This window comes from Crassostrea angulata, chromosome 2, assembly GCF_025612915.1.
Source record: "Crassostrea angulata isolate pt1a10 chromosome 2, ASM2561291v2, whole genome shotgun sequence".
In the NCBI taxonomy this organism is placed as follows: Eukaryota; Metazoa; Mollusca; class Bivalvia; order Ostreida; family Ostreidae; genus Magallana; species Magallana angulata.
The window spans coordinates 507,707-513,076 of record NC_069112.1 but is presented as its reverse complement, the minus strand read 5'-3'; the positions used below and the strand labels follow the sequence as shown (position 1 = coordinate 513,076).

The window sequence follows — 5,370 nt, the reverse complement described above, 5'->3', positions numbered from 1 at the left end:
AAAGGTATAATCAATTGAAATTAAAATTTATAACTCTTTAAAAATGTTTAACACAACCAATCAGCATGGATGTTAGCAACAGTCGACTCTCATGCTGCTGACCAACTCATCCATTTTCATAAATAATAAACAAAATATCTAGCATTGAATTATAGAAAAGAAAAGTAACTTTAACATGCATATGTATCATACAAAATTTACCAGAGTTAACTTTCTTGACAATAGCTGGTTCACAATGGTACACTATGATACACAAAGGAAATAGATATAATTGAAAATTAAAATTTATAATTCATTAAAAAATCTTAAGCATAATCATTTAGCATAGATGTCTGTAATAGGTCGACTCTCATGCTGTCGACATACTCGCCTAAGGCATCCAATTCCCTTTGAAGGGGGAAGGCACCCCTCATGAAAAAAAAAAAATTCTGAAAATTCTAAAATTCACTGAAATATATCTGAATCATATCTGAAAAATTGCTTACTACCATTTTGTGCCTCTGAACCAGTTCTGAACACATTGCAGCAATATTGCTGAACTGTCTGACAAATCTGAATTGTTCTGAATTTGTCTGAAAAATCTTAACTGCTTTGAACATTGCTGAAACAGTCTGAACTCGATCTGTGTAGTGCTAAAACAGTCTGAACTATTCTGAATAGTGCTGAAACAATCTGAACTGTTCTGAATATTGCTGAAACAGTCTGAACTATTCTAAATATTGCTGAAATACTCTATATTAAGCATTACCATAATCCTAATCTAATTTTTTGTCTGAAACAATTGTTTAAAAGCTGTTGGAATTTTGATGCTGATCAATTCTTAATATGAAATTTGATGCTATTTAAATGCTGCAATATGTCTGCAATTGAATACCGGTATTCCAAACAGATGCATTTTTCAGAAAAGAATTAAATTTAACCATTATTTCATTAAAATAAAACAAAAAACCATAACATATTATTTCAAATGGCGCTGAAAATGTGTGAATTCACGTATCAATGTGTACCATAATTTTACTAATTTAATAATTAGCTCAAACATTTCAGAATATAATGACAGTTATACTATTATAGCTCCTCTTTGTAACTTAGTTCTCTCTAGCAGATAAACAAGTTAATATTACAGTATATAATTTGTTTCAGCGAGTGATTCTGCTTTATATGTATTTACCTCGTTTATTTAGTGTGCAAGTTGAAACACAAAATTTCGTTTACGAGCGATTGGCATTGCTCTAGAAAAAAACTGATGAGCATTTAACAGACACGTAATAAAACTGTTTCTTGACATTTCCCAAAGGTCTATTCACAAAATCATTTATTTCTTATCTGCAAAAACACCTGCACTCATCCTGCAACTTTGCTCGGACTTTGAAGTGTCCGCCATTGTTAATGAGGTATCGAAGCAATTCGTCACCGTTACATAACGCTCACTGAACTTCAATACATAAAAGTCATTCTATTACATCAAAACGAAGATTTTTTTATATAAAAATTACAATATATATTAAAGCAACAAACTAGGATGCGAACGTTTTGTTTTCAATGTTACCAAAATGAATTAAGAAGAAATTAAACAAAAAATTGGGTAGGGGTGAAATTGACTAGTAACAACTTGAGTACTATTAAAAGATAACTAGTTTCTGAGCTACAAGCAGACGGATTTGAAAATTCAAGGATTTATACATCAATTGATGTTTTATAGCGGAATATTTCTAAAAGAGGTAGGGTACACTATAAATTAAAAGCCATTAATTGATATATGGAGACAATTATTCATGTAATAAATGGTTTTTTTTGTATTTAAAGATAATTTAATGATTGAATAGTAAACAATATTTGTAATCTACACACATTCTAATGTTATGCTACAAATAAGTTATGATTTGATGAAATATGCCAAGCTGTAATATCATGTAATTTATGATGCATAGGAACTTTACATTGTATATAGATTGTTTTTGCACTCATAGTTGCTGATCATATGCAGGAAAAAAAATAGGGAAGCTGAGACCTGCAAAAACTGTTCCCAAAATAACGATGATAAAGGTCAGAAAAAAATGGAATTTATATTGTACATGTATATTCTAATTTGCATTAAACTAAGCATTATGATTGACAGAAAACATGTAAAATCTTGCATGTTAATTAAATCATAAATTCCTGTATTTCTATTTCAGGATGGTAAAAGAACTGCACAAGAAGCAAGGACATTTAAAGAAGTTTCAGGGAGAGGCAGATAAGTGATGTGGGAAAAATGTATATTTAAAAAAATATGAATAAATTTAATTTGATTGAAAATCCTATTCATTTGTACTTCTTTTCATATTTGATAGATTACAGAGGTAATATAATAGTGATGAAATAGTGATGAATATTCGCTGATAAGGTTTTGTAATATTGCTGAAAATTTTCTTAAGGTGGATCTTTACACCAAATAAGTGTAGGGGATTTTTGTTGCATGCATTTGTTACCAGTACTAGGCACAGTATTCAACAATAATAGACCTCAAAATACAATACACTATTTTCTAGAGAATTTTTTAAAATATCAGTCTGGTTCCAGATAACCCCTTATTTATCAAATTTTTAAACATTTCTGTTCTAAAATTCTTAAGAAAGTGAAATGATATTAAATTTAGAAATGAAAAAAAAATCATGAATGAAGTTTGTATGATTTGTATTGGAATCCACATAAATATGAAACTACAATATAAAAAAAATTCTTTTAAGGCAAACTGCTGGACAAAATCCCACAAAAACCTGAAAATATAAACAATATTCGTTGGTGAATGGGATGAAGAAAAGAAATTGAATGAAATTGAAAAATTTAAGGAAATACTTAATTATTGCAAAAACCTTGGTATGAAAGATCCTGTTTAAGAGTTGTCTTTCTTTATTTTACATGGGCTCAAATATTTTGGGATCAATTTATTAATTAATAAAAATAACAAAGAAAAATAAAAAAAAGAACAAGTCTATTCTAAATATGTAGATATAAGATAAGTAGTGCTTATGATAATGTTTGAAGCTGAAAAATTATATTATTGATGAATGCATTATGTATATGTAACTCTTCAGAACAAAATATTAGTAGTTAACTATATTATAAATTGCCTTTTACTTTTTTATGTACAAAAGCAATTATAAACAACAACCATACGCACATTAATACATACATTAGATGTCCATAGTGATACACATGCATGTGTGGAAATGAAAAACATGCTCCTTTTCAGAATTCTGTCTTTCCCTCATTTTGGCTTGCAAATCCGGGCTTCCACTGCTATTGCTACCTAGCTGTATCTATTTTAATCAAAATACATTAGTTTAATGTCAAAGTTTCAGTGAAAGTCTTTTACTGCAAATGTTGTTTTTTTTAATTTGGGAAGTTAGGATCAATTCAGAAGATCGTACTACGGTACGTTCGTTTTATATTCATCATACATATATAGTTTAAATGAAAATTTGACATCTGCTTACCTATATCGACAAACCGCCTATCTATGATCGTCGGTTGCAGATGACATGACAAAAATGTATTGCCAATAGCAGCAGAGCAGGGAAACGGTATATTATTTAGATTCCACGTTTTCCGTACAAAACAGCTGATCAATGTTAGTTAAAAGCTTTAAACATGAAGAAAATTGACATATTTTCTAAGCGTTTTGGTGATTTCATTCCTATCTCATCTCCTTAGTTAGAAGAGTTCAATTAAACGGTGTATAGCTTTTTTGTACCACGACATAATGTTATCAATCCGGAACACAATGGCGTTTCGAACGGAAGTCAGACATGTTGTGACGATGTAGCCTTCCACCTTAAAAGATGCTGTTATTTTACTGAAAAATTGCTGCAATATTGCAGTCAGTCAGATTTCAGATATAGAATTCAGAAAAATTTCAGATAATATTCAGAACAAAATCAGCAAGAAATTGATATATGTTTCAGCAAAAAATTTACATGAGGGTCCGCCAACTAACCGTCGTAAAAAATCTACACTAATTATAGGTGTATTGTTAAAATCATCTGGCGAGTACCCGATAGTTGCGTTGTTGCTGCTGCACGACGGGGGTGGCGACCGGGGCGAGTACCCGATAATTGCGTTGTTTGAAATTGTTACAGACCAACTCGCTCGAGTCCTGTCTACCCCTACCCTCTCCTCCAGTTTTTTAATCTTAGAGGGTCCCCCTATCTGAATAAGAAATCAAAACAATAAAAAAAATGTCAAAAAGTAAGAACTTACCCTGGATTAAATATCACCGAAAAGTTGTGACCCAGCTCTACCCATTCCTTCTCAAAGTCTCGAAACTCTCTTCCAGGTGAAGATGTAATTATGTTTTCACTCTTCTTGTTATCCCTGAAAAGACAGTGATCCAAGAAAGATAACTAGGATTATTTTTTGATTGATCAATCTCTATCCAGAGTTATCTACTTCACTAATTTGTCGTTTTACAAGGTGAAGTGCGAGACTTGGTAGAGAATGTTTCCTTAATTTGAAATAACGTCGGCATAGGTTGCACCGTGTTTTCAAAAATTTGTGTCCAATAAATATTCATTTAAAAGAATATCGTCGCTCATTTTGTTGACATGTAGATAATTTTTAAAAAAATGATAAAGACTTACATAACGTTTAAAAATTCTTCTGCGATCTGTAACAGTAGAATCCCTTTTTCACTGTGGTTTACTTTACATTTATCCGTTTTATTTATACTAAATTTTTAGGGGGCGATATGTGCAGCGTTTGGAGTCTTTCGATTGTTTCTATGTAAAATAGAAGTTGTCTCATTTAAATTTAGATTTTATTACCTATCAATTATATTATCCTAAATATGAAAAAAGAAATATCCTATATACGTATAACACTTAATTAAATTAATAAAAATTGCATGGTTCTTTATTTCCCACCTCATTTACAAAGATGACCAAATCCGTGTAAGAATTACTTATTTGTTTAATCGACATTTTTAATTAATTTGCTACTATGTGGTGATCATACTTTTCCCTTGCAAACTAATATATTTAAACGTGTTTACTGCTGTACACAGATTTATAGATGAAACTTTGTAGATGCCATATAAGTTACTGAACAACTAATCTCTATCGTTTATTAACAAGCATGACATTATGTACTTAATTTTTGCAAGTAGTATTGTTTGATATCTAGCATGACGTTTTGTAATATAAATCTTTAGGAGATCTAGAGGGACATTAATTCCAAATTCTTTTGATGGCATCAATTAAATATGTTTAAAAATAAACACAAACAAATTAAAATTTTTATTTCATCTTCGAAAAAAAACTATCGCGCGCATGTTTTCTACATCTTATGTGTTTCTTTGCTAAAATGCTATAAGAATTACATCTACATAAA

General features: G+C 30.3%; 1 long non-coding RNA gene across 1 annotated transcript; it reads left to right on the top strand.

Annotated features, from left to right (window-relative positions):
* The first annotated feature begins 1,085 nt into the window (after nucleotides 1-1,085).
* On the top strand, nucleotides 1,086-2,524 carry LOC128173660 (uncharacterized). The gene is made up of 3 exons (XR_008242541.1): nucleotides 1,086-1,721; nucleotides 1,971-2,046; nucleotides 2,178-2,524. It is a non-coding gene; the product is annotated as an uncharacterized LOC128173660 (long non-coding RNA).
* The last annotated feature ends 2,846 nt before the right edge of the window (nucleotides 2,525-5,370 follow it).